At 48.9% G+C, this 18,900-nt stretch overlaps 1 protein-coding gene across 2 annotated transcripts in view; it reads right to left on the bottom strand.

The window, feature by feature from the left end:
- The window catches only part of Zhx2 (zinc fingers and homeoboxes 2), a 159,698-nt gene that overhangs the window by 70,997 nt on the left and 69,801 nt on the right, over nt 1-18,900 (bottom strand). For both annotated transcript variants that reach the window (XM_006990680.4, XM_076555755.1), the window contains exon 2: nt 12,704-12,777. The gene's annotated coding sequence lies outside the window, so the exon portion shown is untranslated. The remainder of the gene's footprint in view (nt 1-12,703; nt 12,778-18,900) is intronic.

Consider the following 18,900-nt stretch of genomic DNA (forward strand, 5'->3'; position numbering starts at 1 on the left):
CTCAAGGAGGCAAGTTATGCAGGACCACTTAAGGGGCCAGGATGCTTCAGATGCAAAGCAGGGCCAGAGGGGACACTGGTCACCTCAGGCCTCCATGAACACTGCCCCGTGATGAGCCCTGACAGGCATGCAAGGCAAGATGGCAACAGTCCCAGGAAGTGACTCAGACACAGCAGGGCGGCGAGCCAGCTGGGACGTATCCCTCAGCCCGAGGCCCGACCTAGTGGCTCAAGACAGCTCAGTGGTGCCTGTCTCCTGCTTGTTACCTTCTAGAATCTTCCTTTTCTCTGTCTCTTTCATTCATTCTGACACCACACACACACACACACACACACACACACACACACACACACACACACTGTATAAGTATACAGCTCACTTGCGTATGCTTTTCAACTTTACTTCATTTTTCCTTCTGTCCACTTACATACACCCAGCAATCACTACTCCATTTCTCTCTCTGTCATACAATCACTCATTCACACACTGACTTACTTCATATTCTCTCTGTGTGTGCCTCTCTGTGTCTCTGTCTCTCTCTCTCACATACACACAGGCCAGCCTGATGCTTTCCTAATGACCAGTCACTCTGGTCATATGACTTCACCGCACTGAATCTCCATTTCCTGGTCTTATAATGGAGACTCTCCCCTAGAGCAGCAGTCAAGACTACCTGCATTAGGTTCCGGAATTTGTCTGCTTGGGCCTGAGTAAATGCTATTTAGATGGGGCAGTTCCCGCCTCCTTCTGGTATATTCTGCCCAGTAATAAGCACAGAGTCTAAAATGCATTATGTGTTTCCTCCTGTGGAATTATGCAACGACCTCCAATCTTACGATGATCCTAACAATGATCTCAACTCTGTTTATCATATCACTCAAACCTGTACTTATTTATTTTTAGGCAGGATCTCCGGTAGTCTTGGCTAGCCTAGAACTCCCTATGTGGTTGAGACTGGCCTTGGGTATCCATGATCATGCTGCCTCCACCTCTCACACACTGGGGCTTCAGGTTGTACCAGCACTCCAGGCCCTGAGCAGTTTCAATAGACTGACGCTTAGAGCAGTTTCGGGTTTCCAGGGGAGACAGACATAGGCACAGAAGGAACTAAGGAACTCTTCCACGTCTCTCAGTGCAGCCCCTTAATTACAACCCCCCAGGAACCAGCGGTGACAGCCTGCTGCTAACTCACACCCGTAGCTTATGCCAGAGTTCCTCTTATGCTGATTCTTCTCTTGGGTTTGGGCAAACGCACAGCCACTGTATCTATTACAGCGTCATTCAGAATAGTTCCAAGCCCTGACCACTGCCTTCCATCTCTTCCCTCTGTTTCTGACCTTCTTCTACCTCCATAGTTTTGCTTGGACCAGTACATTATGCAGTAGGCATTATCCAGTATGAAGACTTTCTAGTTATTTTAGTAAGTGGTTTAAATGACTTTTTTTTTTTTTGGAGATTATAATATAATTACATCATTACCCCCTTGTGCAGCCTTTTAAGATTGGCTCCTCCTCCATCAAGTACTTTGCACCAAAGGCTACTCCATGTTGTCACATGCCTTGAGAGCTGTGATGATAAATCTTCCCTGCTGATGACTGAGCTTGTAGTCACTAGGAAGCTGCACTTCTTGTGTGCCTATGAGGGATGAACCTATCCTGAATGTGGGCGGCACTATCACATGTACTGGGGTCCCCAAGTGATGCAGTATGCTTATCATGCTTAGAACCTTTTAAAAAACCTTTTGCGTGTGTGTGTGTGTGTGTGTGTGTGTGTGTGTGTGTGTGTGTGTGTGTGTGTTCCTGTGTCTGTGTCATTTAATTCAGGATTTCTTTACCTTAGCAGAATTGCCTTCTGGGGTTAGAAAACTCTTCATTGATGGGGCTGTGCATGCTGGATAGGTTTGGTACAGCTTGCTAATAGCATCCTGTGACACACCAAAATGTCTCCAGCCATTGACAGCTGGTCCCTGGGGAGGGGGCTGCTCCCTCCTCTTCTAGCTGCCAAGAATCAGCATTTCAAATGTTTTATTATTGTAGGCATCATGAAGACTTTCAACGCTACCCTACTCCTCCTGTCTATGTAGGGTAGTCAGGAGGGGCTGGCAGGCAGTTCTCCACATCCCTACATTTCACTCTTGCTGGGTGTGTTTGCTTTGATTCCAACCAAATGCTGTCACTGTGCAGTCGGGCCTCTGGCTGATTCTTTTAGAGATGATGGATTTGACATGTTGAGGAGTTTAAGTTTTCAGTAGCTTGTCCAAGATCATTCTGAAAATAGGGTCAAGCCAATCCCCTGACCACAGTCCAGGGACTTTCCTTGGAGCTTGAAAGGTCTCAGCAGCAGGATCATGACAGGCTACTACCCTTCTAGCTTGCCTCCTGTCCCCTCTCCCTAATATACCCACCAGGAGCACCTGGTGCCTTTTCCTCCATAATGACTCATGCTCTAGTGCATTGACCAGCCCCACTCTTCTTCCCCGGCCCAGTTACCATTGCCTTTTTCTGCGTCTCCTGCTTTGACACAAGCTTACTAACAGTCCAGTTTTTCCAGAGTGATATTAAAAAAACAAAACAACCAGGCAGGCACTGGGATGAGAGGTCAGTGGGTAAAGAATCTGCTGTGCCATCATGGGAACCTAAGTTTGCTTTCCCAGAACGCACGAAAAGCCAGGCAAGGGAGCATGCATCCGTAACCTCAGCGTTATGTGGGGAGATGGGAGGCGAGCTAGAAGAATCCTTAGAAGCTCATGGACCATCCAGCCTGATGTGTGCAGTGGTGAGCAACAAAAGCGAGACCCCGTCTCGAACAATGTGGAAAGTAAAGACTGACACCCAAGGTTGCCCTCTGACTTTCTCATGTGTGCCATGGCATGTGTGTGCTTGCACTCACATACATGTACATGAATGCAACCCACACGTAACAACAAAAAATAAAATAAAAATACATAACAGATCATGTCTCTTTGGTGCCAGTGGCTTCCCATGTATGCTGTATGCAGGTGAATTTTGCATGTCCCTTCCACTTTGTTCAGGGACATTGCTTCTGCCTTCTGAAGGGGTGTCCATAAGTGCCAACCTAAAGAACCAGAGGCTGGGCATGCAAAGCTCAGGAAAGGTGGGTCAGGACCCAGTGCAGATGTCGCCTAGATCCATGTGACCCTCCTATACTCTTTGGTCTCGATGTCACTAGTTTTCTGCAACCCTTCTATTCCCATGAGGACCAGGCTACCGTGGCCAACACGACTCCTGTGACATGGGACTTGCTTCAGCTTTGTTTGGGTTCACTGATCAGAGCCTCGGGTCCCGGCTTCTCTAGGACTGCCATTGCAAAGGAGAGGTGTTGCTAGCAGGAGGGACTATGACCCATGTAAGATCGGAGAGGTAAGAGCTGATGTATTTCTAATTCTCTCCACTCCTGGTGACAAGTTCTGAGACACAGCACAGTCAGTTCTGTTATGATGCCTGAACACAAAACATTGCTCCAACTCGAGATGCATAAGAGGATAGTTACGCACTATGTGAGTTTAACTTTGCTCCTGCCAGGCTTCAGCAGTGAGAAACAGTAGGAGAATTCAGAGAAAGCTGACCCTGAGTCCTTAGAATGTCGGTCTTCCTTTTTTTTTTTTTGTTTAAGTGCACAGGATACTATGATGTCACCACTACTTCCTGAGACTGGTCACATGGGGAAGGTGGTTATCTTAGAGGCACATTACAGTAGTAACAGAATGCATGCATACCGCAGAAATATGCCAGCTTCCTCAGTTTACCCAATGGGTTAATGGTCACATAGTCCACAGCTGGCACTATAACTCCGGTCCCATGTCACTGTCTTTCTGCCACCTCACAGTCATTCATAAGGTGCCACTTCTTTCACCGGTTCAAGGAAGTGGGCTTTTCTGCAAAGCAAGGTGCCACGCTCCTTGCCCTATTTGTCTGTTTCTAAACCACAGGTGACCTGTAGAACTGTCCTGGGTTTTCTGTTCACAGCACCACGTCCCTAGCCACGTCTTGCCCATAGCTCTGTGACTTTGCATGTGTAGTTTTGTGGCATGGTGCCTTGGGGGACATGTACCCTGCATTATTGTGTAGCCAACTCTGCTCCATGTGGCCACTCCAAAGACCAAATGAGTTCTGGTAACTGGGGGAGTTCCTCATGGGGTGATGGGGTGGCTGAACACTGCATTCATGGGATTTGCTTTTTTCTGACTTCTCTTTCCCTTACTCTTGTTCTTGCCTGGGTCTAGACCGCTTTCCCTCCCATCTCCGTCTTATCCATCGTACGAAGTTATGAGCTTTGTCTTGGCCTCTTTTTTTAGGGAGAACCTAGACTGGGACAGTGGACCCACATGGGGAAATCAGTACGTACATAATTCTGCCAAGAACCCAGGCTTGGTGCAGCCAAGGAACTGGAAGAGGCCGTGGGGTTGAAGTCTAGGAGGGGAGAAGGGATGTGGTTAGAAATGAGGTTGGAGAGGAAGGGAGGGTGAGACCTTTCCAGGCTCGGGAAGAAGTTTGGAAGTCAATCCCTGTGCAGTGCCAAGTATAGACAGTTACAGATTCTGGGAAGAATGGGATTCGACTTTATTTGTTATTTGTTTATTGGTGTTAGAGACAGGATTTTACTTTGTGGTTCTGCTGGCCTGGAACTTGCCCAGGCTGGCCTCAAACTCATGGCAGTCCTCCTGCCTCACTCTCCGGAATGCTGAGATGGCAGGTACAATCCATCATAGCTGGCTTTGGTTTGTATTTTAAGAATTATCTGCTTGGTTGGGCCTTGCATGGGGAGACCCTTTCTAGTGCTCTGAATGAGAATGTTCCCCATAGGCTCAGCTGTTTAACACGTGATCTCCAGTGGGTGGCGCTGTTTAGGAAGGCTTAGAAGCTGTGGCTTTGTTGAAGCAAGTAGGCCTCTAGAGAGGGTCTCGGAGAGTTCAAAGCTCCCATGCCACTTCCAGTTCATGTTCTCTACTTCCTGCTTGCACTTTAGGGTGTCAGTGTTCACCCACCATGTCTACAGCTTGCTGCCATGCTTTCCATCCCAGACTCTAACCCTCTGGAAGTCCCATGAGACTCTTTCTTTTATACGTTGTCTCGGTCACGGTGTATAACTACAGCACCAGAGAAGTAACTAATATATCCCTTATGTCCAGATGGGAGATGGAAGGTACCTTGGACAGAAGCAGTGGTTACAATATGATGACGTAACTGTTAAGCCTGGGGGGCGGGGACAACAAGACATTCCAGGGACCTAAGGACACACTTAACATCCATTTCTGAGCAGGTCATTACTCATTATAGAAACAAAGAAAAAACTTCCAAAAGGAATTGAAGATTCGTGGGAGTCACCGGGACAAAGGCCACAGTGTTTGCGGAAGTATACAGCTTTTGCTCTGTGCATGCACATGCACGTGGGCACGCACATGTAGAATGATGCCGGGAAAGGCTGTTGTTTCCTTTAAGGGAACCAAGACCACAGTGCAAAGTTTGCGTCTGAAACACGGCCAGAGAAAAACAAAATTAATCACATGGGGGAAGAGGCTACCGCAGGGCCAGATAAAGACTGAGCTCTTAATGGAGTGTCTGATTCAAAACCACTAAAATCAGAACTTCCAGTTAAGAGTTAGGGACTCTACTTAAAACAGCTCTCTATTTCAAGTGGGACATGGGAGCTGGGAAGGAGATTGATTTAAGTTAATTAAATCTAGGGCTTAATGAAGTGTTTGTTCTTGGATACACACTCTTGCATTGCTAATGTAGGTCTGGGTGCAGAGCATGATTACATTTACAAGCTTAAGGTTGTAAGGAGGTGGGGTGTCCACTGGACCTGTGAGTGTAAAGACTTTTTAAACAGGGAGAATCATGGAGTGGCGGATGAGTGACTTAGGGTGGGATAGAGCCCCTTCCCAGGAGTCAGGGTGGGGACAGCAGGTGTCTATTCTCCATACCTCCTCTCACCAGCAGAGTGACCTTGGACAGGCGATCCATCCCAAAGGACTTTTCCTCTTATCACAGGACACACCTAGGGTGGTTCCACCCCGTGCCACGGATGACATTGGTCAAACTGTTTCTTTTCTCTTTGGGCCTTAACACGCAACAGCAGTGCCAGGCGGGTGCTGTTTCCCGGGTCTGCCGAGGTGCTGCTGTGTGCGCTTGGTGGGGGTTAACTCACTGAATTCTCACAGAGCTCTCAGATGCAAGCATGGTCACGCTGCTCTACAGAGGAGCAAACGGACAGGAAGTACGCGATGGAGTGCTGAGGCCGCACAGGCAGTAACTGGTGAGATACAGAAGGACACCCGATTCTGATCAGTTAGTGTCAACCTTCACGTCTGCCTCCTCGAGGGGTGGGGTGGGGGGTGGGGGGTGGGTTACCAAAACCTAACTGCTCTGGCCTCAGTTTCCCTGTCTGTCCAATTTGGAAACTCCTCTCTGCCATGCTCTTCCTCTTCAAGAGAGGGAGGCTGCAACGTCAAGGCACTTAAAGGGCTTCATGGACGGGCAAGCTATGCTGGGGTGGAGGCTGATTACTCCAGTCTAGCCTCTTTCGGTCCTTTAACCCGGGTTCACATGGCAGAAATGCCCTGTCAGCAACATCAATCCTGCATAGAAGGACCTCGGTCAGGTTGGCCACCGGGTGTCAATATCAAGTGTTGGGACTTGGAGGATACCACAGCTCTCTGAGTATATGAGTGACTTAACTTGGCGCTGTGACCCAGTTCTTGGCAATAAGCAACTTAAGGAAGGGAGGGTTGATTTTTTGCTCTGAGTTTGAGGGGTTGTTTGAGGGGACAATGTCCATCATGGTGGGGGAGGCATAGAGAATATGACATCGCAGGTCACAAGGAGTCTGCTCTCCAACTGAAAGCAGAGAGGCATGCATGCTGGTGCTCAGCCCACATTCTCTGTTTTCTTCAGTCTGGGACCTTAGCCCATGAAGGATGGTGCTGCCCACATTCGGGGTGGATCTTCCCTTTACAGTTGCATCTCTCCAGGAGTGTCCTCACAGACATGCCCAGCACTGTGTCTCCTAGGTGATTTCATAAGCTGACATTGAAGAGGAACCACCACCCTGAGTCACTCAGGTTGTGTCTCCAGTCTCAGTAGCTTCCTGGAGGCCCACAGGACTTACCAGCTTGAATGCTCACAGTCTGAAGATCGGACTACAGATAGCATTGGGCTAGCATGATCCCAGGCCTGTGGCATGGCTTCTAGGGCATGGCTTCCACAAGTCATGGTCTCTCTTAGGGGCAGCTGGATCTCTAGTTTCAAAGCAACAACAGCAACTCTATTTTAGTCCCCTTTCTGGCCTTCTTCCTACTGAGCAGAAGTGGGAGAGTATACCAGCTTTGGAGCAGCCAGCCAGCTTGTGTCCACAACCCAGCCCTACCACAATGGGACCTCTGGAAGCCACACACTGTCCTGAGCCTTGGGCTCTTCCCTCTGAAAGTACAGTGGCCACACTGAGGCTGGGCGATAGCTCAGTCATTGCCCCTCCCCGTACCCATGCTCTGTGACACGACCCAGTGGAGCCCGCCCTTTCACTGCGACTCTGTTTTGTGATTGGCTTTGGGAGAGTAGATGTTGGTTAGTGACGGTAACTGAGGCACCTTCTCTTCCGACCCTTACTCTGCTGTCAAGGTCACGCCCTGGTAAACCTGCACAGGGTGAATGACTTACACAGTGTTGCCTTTTGTCATCCCAGTTGAGGTCACCCTAGGTCAAGCAGCACACAGTCAGTGTTCAATGACACGGGTAGCCAAGACCACAGTCCCCTAAACTGACCTCAACTATGGAAGCCATCTCATCCCAGAGAGGCCATGGATTGTACACTTCAGATTTGGGAGCTGACGAAACATGTCCTCCCATGAGGCTTATGGGGTTGTTTGTTACAAAGCACTACCATGGTAATAAATAACCAAAATGGCCAGAGAAGGGATTTTAAAAACTAGAGCGTGCTATAACTTTATGACTTCAAATTCGTTGCACAATTTAAACTTTGCTCTCTCTGCTTGTCTCTTTGCTCTGGAAAGCAACTGGCAGGAGCTGTTACTTTACACACACACACACACACACACACACACACACACACACACACACCATACAGATATTCTTGTGGTGTTCCACTCAATGAAATCTTGAAGAGGACAGAATAGAAAGCTACAAGTTTTATACCCTCCCTTCTGCCTCCCTCTTCCTCTCCCAACCCATTTATTTTAATAAAAATCCAATGAATACTCCAAATAAACAGGTCGTATTTGTTTAAGACAAGCTTCCTGCTGGTGCCAAGAATCTGCCTCTTTAACAGTCAAGCCAGACCACGCTTCCTCTTAAACTGCAGCCCATATCTGCTGCCACGGGCTCCTCCTCATATTGCTCTTCCATGCTTGAGTCCCACCCTGTCTGTGGACATGCATGGCTCCCATGGTACCTATGGCCACTTACCTAGGCGGTTCTTAAGACCTCATCTAGAGGTCCTGTGACTCCATATCACTCCACTTTCCTCATTTGCAAAGTGAGGGCAATGATGATGATATAGTCTCACAGACTTGCCTGTGAAATTTTAATGAGATTATCGTATGACTCCAGCTCAGCCTTGGGGTTGGAGCAGAGGAAGCATTTGGTACATGCTAGATCCTATAATTGTATTCTTGGTAACATGGAAAAGGAGGTCCTATTTCGCATTAATTTTCTGCTTGGCATCTCACACTGTTTCAAATACTCTTTTTCCCACCCTAGGTCTTCTCATGTGTTTATTGCCTCATGGCAACTCTCAGTGAAGACAGTGCTGCATTCCCACTTCATGGATGAGAAAACTGAGGCACAGAGAATTTAGAGAACTTACCCAAGAACATACAGCAATGAAGCCACTACATTGTTCTCTCCGTTTTAGTTACTCATCCGTCTTTCTCATTGTGAATCTAGACTGTAATAGGAGCTTAGTACAGTGCCTGGCACACAGACTAACGTAGTGATGGAGGTGGCCAGAGCCTGGTTTTTTCTCTCTTGACACACCCCTTGGAGGCAGGGGTCTGGATCGCCTAATCTCTGCACCTGCTGCTACTGAATCAACTGGGTCAGACAGATGGTGCTTTGACGAGGAGGCCAAGGCTGATTCTCAGCCTGGCGTGCACACTCCGGGCTTTGCACACGCTGTCTTACAATCCAGTTTTGACTTGGGACATGGGAAGCAGAAAGGCTCTCAGCAGCCTCAGATGAGCTAGGGGGTGGGTCAGCAGCTTGGTGTAGAAAGCAGGATTCAATAATGCTATCATGCTACCCTTGTCCTCAAGGAGCCGTTGTGATACCCTGCATTTAAAAACAGTGACAACCTTCAATTGCCATGCATAACCCATGTCTGGCCTCACCGTGGCTCCTGGCCCTAGAACACCCACATTTTCTGGTTGACACACAGCGTACAGGGATCTGGGGACTGATGGCTTTGTGCAAAGATGTCCTTATGGACCCCTCTAAGCCCTCTGTGGTGCCGTCGTCCTTGCCCGCCTGTCAGAGTGTAATTTTCATTAAATATTAAAGAGCTGTTTGTTAAAATAATGTCGTCATGGTAACAGAGTTGGGTGGGGGTGCTGGAACAGCCTAGCGCTGCCCAAATTGCAGCGTATTAATCAAGTGCTTTGCACTGTGCAGTGAGCGTCCCTTTGAGCTGTCTGGTGACGATGGCTCTGGAGGATCCAGGAGCCTGGAGTGTGCGGCTGTCGGTGCCAGAGATGCAGGCTCTCATGAGGTCCTGGGGCTGAGCTGTGCTTGTTGGATGTGTGGGTGGGTGGATAGATGGATGGATGGACAGATGGACAAAGGAATGGACGGCGGAATCGACACTCTAGCTGTTTAGGTCAGAGCTGTTTATGACAGATCTGTGTTTCATTCGCCCTTTTACAGTGGAAAGGAGTTTTGTCAGAAAGTTGGCGGGAAAAGAGATAGGAAAGCAAATCAGGGGGCGGGGGCAGGACTTCTTTTGCCCACAGGGAGCTAATGGCGGCCACCGTGGGGAGGCAAAGGAAAATAGATCAGAACCAGGCTGCTGGGGTCAATCTCAGCTCTGTTTACCGTGAAGAGTGGCCTGTCCCCCAAAACCTGTACTCCCACATACGTTGGAGGACCACAGCTGTGCTGGCTTTACGTCCGTGGACGGGTGAGAGATTCAAGACAATGCCCTTCCAATCCTAACCACCCACTTTACCACCACCGCTGGCTCGTGGCTGCCATGGGCATCACAGCTCTGGCGGCAAAGGTCATTGAAGTCACCACTGAAGGATGATTTCAAAGGTGCATTCATAGTTGAGAGAACCCGGTGGGCCCTGATCACTGCTCAGGCTCTTTCTTGGAAGGGGCCAGATGGTGGTCATACACCATCGTCTGGTTTGTGAGGGTAGCCACCAAATGGTCATATGCTAGAAGGCTGGCCTCTAGGGTTGGGGTGCTGATGGGTGGGGCTTTTAAGAGGCGTGGCCTAATGGAAGGTCATTAGGTCACCGGGAGTGCCACCCTTGGAGGAGACGAATGCAGTCCTCTCAGGGCCTCTATTAGCTGTAGCGAAAGTCAGGTGACATGATAAGAACAAGCCTCTGACTACAGCTCCTGCTTCACCTCTAGCCCACATGACACCCTCAGTGAGCATAATAGCAACCAGATCCTTGCTGTGTCCTGCCCAGCACAGGAACAGGCAGCTTCATACCACTCACTGGATCTTTATGACCACAGGGTCAGGTTTGTCCTGCCCCCATTTAGCAGATGGGGAGACTGAAGTACAGAGAGCCCAGCAACTTACCCAAGGCCACAAAGCTAGTGGAGAGCCAGGGCTTGAACCTGGCAGTCTACGCTAGGGTCCCTTCCCTTCAGCGCACATCCTTAAATTCCCTCGACATCATTTTATTTGACCGCCATTCCCTGAACACCTACTATGTGCCAGGGCCTGTGCATGCAAGGACACATTTGTCCTCACAGCTCAGCTTCTGCTTGAAGACTCTTAAGGATGTCATGGGACATGACCCGTGGTCACTGTCCAGCCCCCTTCCTCCTCTTTCCCTTTCCTTCTGCTCCCCTTTCTGCCCTCAAATAGTGTCCAGGACTCCGCTGAGTACATACTCTGCACACAACCTCTATCAAACACTGGCTCTTCACCTAGGCCAGTCGTTTCCAAGACAGGAAAAATGCCATCCCCCGGCCCCCACAGTGCTTTGCCCGCCAGGTCTAGTGGTTCTCAACCTGTGGGTCTGGACCCCCTTTGGGGGTCAAATGATCCTTCCACAGGGGTTGACTGAGATCATCAGAAATATCAGATACTTACATTACAGTTCATAATGGTAGCAAAACTGCAGTTATGAAGTAGCAACAAAAATAATTTTATAGTCGGAGGTCACCCCAACATGAGGGACTGTTTAAGAGGGGCACAGCATCAGGAAGGCGGAGAACCACCACTCTAGGCCTGGGGAATGCTTTCTGCCACTACCCTGAGGGCACAGCAGCTGGTCGCTTATATTTTGCCCTGCATCTTGGATCTCACTCCTGCCTAATATCCTCATTTGGGTCTAGAGCTCCATTTTTCTGTTGTCCAGCAGGTAGGGGTTTGGTCACCTGACTTTGTGGGAAAAGTCTTGCCCCTGCTGAAGGACTCAAGCCTCTGAATAAAGCCATCTTCATATCTCTGGCATCTACATCCTTGGGCCGTCCCACCTCTGCCTCCTGTGGGTTTTGGAAACTGGGTGGTGGGTGGTCATTTTTGCATCTTCCCTAGGCCTTTTCTTCTACTCTGTGCAATCAGGGTCTTGGAGCAAATCCTCTGAAGGTATGACTAGCAGGAAATTCTTGGGAAGCGTTATGGGAGGAGGGATGGCTGAAACATCCCCCAGAAAGCCTCCCATGATGCTTTGAGTACTCTCTGCCCATCATGCTCACCAGGCGTTCAGTATTACAGGTGTGCATCAGGGCTGTACCACATGAGGCAGTCACATTGGGGCACAGGAGAGACCCAAGGTCATTTCACTCAGCAGCCTCTGCAATGGCCGCCTGAAGCAGAGACATTATCCTCCAGTTTTCTCCTCAGTCCTCACCGTCTTCCTACATCCTGCCCCTTGAAGGTTCTAGGTCATCGCAGAAGAGAGTGCAAAACACTGCTTTATCAAAACTTCTCAAGTCAATATTTTTTGGTGGACATTTGTCCATCTTCTCCTTGAACTCTGCCACTGATGGGCGACTCATTATTGACCTGAGTGTTTCATTGCATTTGTGCATATCTCTTTTGTCAGGGAGTTTTGCTTAGGTCAAGGCATTGACAGTATCCCCTCCAGCCAATCTGTTCCTTCCAACCAGGGCTAATTCTTTCGCTGTGCAAGGGTGGCTTTGCCTACTGGCTGAGCCAGGCAGTACGCACTCCATTCTAAGATTATTTTTTTTTCTTCTGAACATAACTCTAAAAATATGCCCCTGGCCTGGAAGTCTGAGTTTCTGTCATCTGTACAGAGAGGGGAGAGCCAGCCACCTGCAGGCTCATGGCGTCTAGGGAAGCCCTGGCAGGAAGCCAGCAGATTTTTTTGAGAGGTTCGCACCTGGAAGCTTGGCTCTGTGCTGTGTCCAGGTGCCCATGGATGGAAACACAGTTGCAGGGATGCCTTTCCCATGCAGCTCCTACCCGTTCCTGACATCAACCTGGGCCATGTGTGACCACGGCCAAACACAGCATCACTTACCAGTGTCTGCTCCGTGTTGCTTACATCCTGGGAATCTTGCAGCCGGATTCCCAGAGCAGCCGGTGCGTGGAGACCTGCAAAGAAGAGAAACTTGGTGTGAGAACCAGGGCACAGCAACTGGGTATCCAGCTCTCTCTCCCAGCAGGACTGAGCCATAGGGAAACTGGGATGGAGGTGGGATGATAAAAATGAGCCCATACAAGGACCCAGGTGTTCATCAAAGCAACTTCCCGATCTCTAGGCTTTGTGGCAATTCTGAGCTAGAGAAAGAAGAGTTAAAAAAAGACCCCAACCCTGGATGAGTCAGCAGCCTGTGGCAAAGAAGAATTTTTAGGAGGGTGAAACCAAAGGCAGATTGCTTGGGTGTGGAAGGGGGTTTGGGCTTCGCTGGCCTCACCTAGAGTCTCCTCAAATCATCCTTGCCTGTCACCAGCAGCGGGCTGTCCAGAGCCTCTTTGTGGTACCAGCAAAGGGGGAAGCTCAGTGTTCAGGCCTCAAGCAGGAAAGACATACCCGTCCTTACAGCAAAAGCCCCCAGAGCGTATTGAGAGATTCCTGCCAAACACACCCTGTGCGCTTTGAAAATTCCTCTGGAGAGCTGGAGCTGGCAGAACAGGGCGTGTGCCTGGTGCTGCTGATGTGTTCCCAAGATGGCGAGTTGGGGCCTGGGCCCGGGGGGCTCTGCAGACGGCCAGTGGGGGTGCCTTAGGAACACGTGTGGGAGCTGCTTATGGCTGTGGGACTCTCGCTCGCCCTTTGCTCCCCATGTCTAGGACCCTCGAAAGCCAGCTTGTTTTTTCTTGTTTCCCTTTGAACTCTCAGGTGAACTGAAGTTTCTCTGTTCTCCTAGGGACGCCTTTTGACTGGGGTAAGGAGAATTATCGGGGTTGTAGTTAGGGTTTATTGGGTCTTGACCACACTTCCCACACTTGCTCTTGACACACCTGAGCAGGATTCTCGCTGTTCTGAAGATGTGTTCCTCTGAATAGCAAAGAGCAAAATCACACCATGTGAGACTTGCTGGGAAGACAGCCTCGGAGCTGTGGATTCAGAACCTGCATTTTAACAAGACCCACCGGTGGCTCCTGGGCACAGGCTGTAAAATGTGCTTTATTATTCTCTCAATCGTGGGAAGAAGTCTGTGACCACTCTCCAGGTGAGGAGATGGTCGAGCGAAGCAACAGTTGGCTGCTATGGAGATTGAGCTGGTGAGGGGTAGAGTGGATTCAAGCCATTTCCATTTGCTTTTGGAAACTGTGTTCCTTTCTACCACACTATCTGTGGAGCAGGTAAAATCAAAGCGGGAGGGGCGGGTAGGCCATGCTTAGTACAAGTGGCCTAGGGAAGAACAGTCTGCTGAAGAGTGTGTGTTGGGGATGTGTGTGATCTCAGGCCAGGGATGGTGTTGCAGAAGGGAGAGGAACATGAATACAGAGGCAGGTGTCCCTTCCCAGTTATGTCAAGAGCTGGCAAAATTCCCAGGTCTTGGACCCTTCCCCACTGGGGAACACAAACTCCTGCACTGAATCAGTGTCTAATTGATTCTGATTCTAAGGAATCTGATCTCTTGCCCAATGTCCACAGAATTACCCTGAGAAGAGCCCTCCCCTTCCGCAAGGGGACCAGGTAGCCTTAGGGTTCAGGCAGTGGCACTCAGGAAGTGCTATTTCAGGCAGGTGAGGGATGCTCTTCTCTGATTCCAAGTCCAGGTGTATGACTGGAGGCATCTAGCTAGTCATGATGGGGGAAGGGATGTCACACATATTTTTTCCCCTCTTGATTAGTGACATCCTACTCCATATGTTTTTCTTCCAAACTTTCATTATGAGGTGGGTTCTCATGGGACTCATGGGTAAAGGCAAAGATAGTTCACAACTCACACAGGGGTCATGACTGTTACCTTTCTCAATTTCAAGTTGGCATCCTTGATTTGAAAGTTAGGCATATCACCCACACGGGATTGGTTCAAGACCCTCTCTGGGCATTAAAGTCCTTGGATGCTCAAGTCACATAAAATGGCATAGCATTTACACTTAATCTTCCCATATCCTTCTGTATACTTTCTATTGTTCTAGATAACTTATGGTGCTCAATAAGACATAATGTTATGCCACTAGTTGGTGTAATGTATTGCATAATGACAAGAAAAGGTCTACACATATTTGGCATAGGTATGATGCTCGCCCCACCCCCATGCCCCAGTATTTTAGATCTGTGGCTCATCAAACTGCAGGTGCAGAACCTAAAGCTATAGAGAGCTGACCACATCATTTGTTCTTCCGAACATGCTTCCGAGGTGGATTTGCTCCTCTAAGGCACACAAGGAGCCATGTCAATAAAACGCAGATGTTTCCTTGGTTCACACAAATAATTCTGCTCCACCAAGCACCAGCGGTGGGATGCAAAGTGCCCCGACAACCGAGCATAGTATGCCACACTGCATGCCCACCTGTCTCTAGCTCGGTGCCTCCTTGACTCCGTTGTGGTCACACAGAGTTTCAAAAGGTTTTCCCGAACCCCAGGCAAAAGCTGTATAAAGCTGTCCACCTGGCAAAGCTTTACAGCTGCTCTGCTACCCGGTCCTGTGACTTGTCCACATTTCTTCAACCTGCCAACCTCAGCCCTCCCCCCACCCCCGCCTCAGTCCTTCTCCAGCCACCTTCCCTCACCGTCCACCGTTTCAGAGAAAATTGTTTGAGAATTCCATATATGCCGTGGGATAGTCTGTATGTCAAATTACTGATTGGCCAATAAATAAAACACTGATTGGCCAGTGGCTAGGCAGGAAGTATAGGTGGGACTAACAGAGAGGAGAATTAAGGGAACAGGAAGGCGGAGGGAGTCACTGCCAGCCACCACCATGACAAGCCGCATATGAAGATGCCAGTAAGCCATGAGCCACATGACAAGGTATAGATTTATAGAAATGGATTAATTTAAGATATAAGAACAGTTAGCAAGAAGCCTGCCACGGCCATACAGTTTGTAAGCAATGTAAGTCTCTGTGTTTACTTGGTCAGGTCTAAGCGGCTGTGGGACTGGAGGGTGAGAGAGATTTGTCCTGACTGTGGGCCAGGCAGGAAAACTCTAGCTACACATATATGCGTATAATATATTTTAGTCAAATCCATTGCTCATTTATTTCCCTCCAATACCCACTTTCTCCACTACCACTCTCTTCTCTTAATTTCATGGGCTTTTTTTTTAAGCCACCAAATATACTTAGGACTGCCTATATGTGCATGGGCAGAATCATTGACGGAGCATGGGTCACTTCTTAGGTCCTATATCCCTGAAGAACACTGACTTTCCACGCCCCCCCCCAGGAGCTATCAGTTGCCAATCGTTCCATAGATAGGGGTGGCACTTCATGAGCTCCTCCCCCATCCAAGCTAGGATTCTAGCTGGCTTGATCTTATGTTGGTCTTGCGCATGTGGTCATGGCTGCTGCAAGTTCATGTCTGTAATTGTGGTGTCGTATCTGGCAAATACTATTTTGCTGCAGACGTCTTCTCCTTCCTGCTCGTGGAATTGTTCTGTCCCCCTTTTCTGGGATGAACCCTGAGGTTTGAGGGGAGGGTATGACATGGCTGTCCCACTTAGGGCAGAGTGTAGTGGCTCGTGTTTGCCATCCCCACACATGGAAGGGCGAGCTGGCAAGACCATTGTGAGTTTGAGGCCAGCCTGGGCCATATAGTGAGTTCAAAGCCAGCCTGGGCTACAGGATTAGATCCAGCTTCAAAAACCAAGCATACACAAATCCACAGAGGGTGGGGTCATTCCACACACACCACCCTTTTGGTTTTCAAAACATCATGATGATTTGGGCTCTGAAGTTACTGTTGTATTTCTTCTTTGTTTTTAATTTTAACACGTATCACACTGCATTAACTGCTGTTGTTCTTACAGGAGCTGTTATTATTGCCTGAACTATGCACTGTTACAGACTGGCATGTCTTGTGAGTAGTCTGATGTCCCCCAAAGCTCCGAGTTTCTAGTTTTTGAGAACACAGAATGTCTACTAATGACCACATTATTTTCTTAATATATAGAATTGCCTGCATTGTGGACCCTGTAGGCACTAATTGAACATGGCATGTTAAATGCTATTTTACTTGGCCAGTGAACATTTTGATATCTGTCTGTGCCTGATTCTATATTTAGCACCAGATAGACATCAATAAAACCTAGTTACTATTCCTTTTTTAACCCTTTAAGAAATAATGTGTGTGTGTGTGTGTGTGTGTGTGTGTGTGTGTGTGTGTGTGTAAATGCACCTGGCGTGAGTGCTGGGAACTGAACTCTTCCGGAAGAGCAGCAAGAGTTCTTAACAGTTAAGACACCTTTTCAGTTCCCCCTAGTTCCTACTTTTGAGAAAAAGTATAAAAGGGGGGGGGGAATAGTCAATTGTGAGTAAGTCCCAGCACTCTGAGGTGGTGCAAGGTGAGAGCAGCCACCAGACTCCTCCTGGATAAAGGTTACACCCCTACCTTGTGACCTAAGGCCCCCCTCTCCTCTCCCCACCCTATCTTGTCACACTGTGCTCTGGCTCATGATGCCTTCCGGCTCCAATGCCTATGCTCTGGGTAGCATTATGGCTGGGCTGGGCTAGGTCACTCTCTCAAACATTCTGCCCTCCTTCCTATACTAATTACTACCATCTCACCCTGAAGTCTGATAGAGGTATTACGTAGACCTGCGTAAGCAATGTGTCTGCACCTGCTATTATTCAAAGTTATTATCCGAGGAGGCAGCCACTGGAGCACAGAGAAGCTCAGTGATTTGGCTGAGGTCCTGCTGGCAGGGACTCTCAAGGCAGGAGAGGCTCACAGAATCAGTGCTCTGGTTTATCCATGAACTCAGCCCCACACCATCCTTCCAGAGAGACAGTGGTTCTGACCAGCATGGCAGATGGTACAGTGTTTGGAGACACAAGGCACTGGCCAGCCCTGCCGCTCTTGCACAGGCCCTCTGCCTTCAACGATCACTTCTTTCTGTGCACCTTGGAGGGCCATGCACACAGCCCACCTCCTCCTCCAGGGTGGTGGAGATGATTGTGTATGAATGGCAGACTCATCAGGAGACTATGAATGGGCGAAAGACTCTATAGTATCCTCAGATCTTCAAATATGCACACTTCCTGCCTGCCTGGCCTCAACTCCTGCCACATTGGCCTTTTGGAGGAAAATGCTGCTGGGAAAAAGAAATCTGTAGACAGAACTTTCCTCACATGGCTCCCCATTTTGCCTTTGGGCCTAGTCAAGCTGCCTGGCACTTTCAGGACAAGGGTTGCTTTAAAGGTTTGCAGAAGAGAGACACCCTCTGCTGGGGTGGCTTCCTCTAATGTAGCTCATTCCACGTTTATTAGCAAATACGAACTCCGGCAGGAAGAAACTCTGCTCCGATAAACCTGCTATCACATCCTGAGCCAAAAGTGCCCTATGGAGAAGAAGAGCACAGAGAGAGCTCTGGTCTCTGGCTGGACCCAACATATAGGAAGTTTGGCGTCAAAGCAGGTAGAAGCTACATACTGCTTCTGTGGAGCTCAGCTTGGTTATCACTCCACAAGCTGGAAGAGTGGTCCTAACCACCTGTTCCAGATGCTATCCCACCTCACACACATCACCAGCCTTCAATCCCAAAGAGCACCACTATCGAGAATGCTGTCTGCCAAGCCAGGCCTCATGTTTTCTCTCCTCCCCAGAACTCTGATGAAGAGCTACTCACATAGCCAAGTCTGAGGGAGATTAGTAAGCTACTCAGAGTTGGAAGTTGAGTTAGAGTTCAGGCCTGACCGAGTAATCCTATCTGTCTTCCCCAGCAACTGTCTCTTTGACCTTGATTCTGTGGCCGAAGTTTCTGGAATACTGTACCATTCTCCCACCAACCCAAGAGCCTTCTTTAACTAACATCCTCTAGAGGAGAGCTAAGTTGAGAACCGCTCTGAGGTTCAGGGATGCAGCTTGACACCTTGAACATTTTTGAGAACTGAATTATACTCTAGGATTGATTTGCATTTGTTTGAAAACATTTCCTTTGGAGCTCGAGATTTAGATCAGCTGGTAAGATGCCTGTCGTGAGAGCATGAGGACCCGAGTTCTATCTACAGCCCCTTCGTAGAAAGCCAAGTGTTCAGATGACCCTGTAGTTAAAGTGCTTGTCTCGAAAGCAAGAGGACCAGAGTTGAGATCCCCAGA

The sequence above is a fragment of the Peromyscus maniculatus genome, chromosome 20, assembly GCF_049852395.1.
Source record: "Peromyscus maniculatus bairdii isolate BWxNUB_F1_BW_parent chromosome 20, HU_Pman_BW_mat_3.1, whole genome shotgun sequence".
NCBI lineage: Eukaryota > Metazoa > Chordata > Mammalia > Rodentia > Cricetidae > Peromyscus > Peromyscus maniculatus.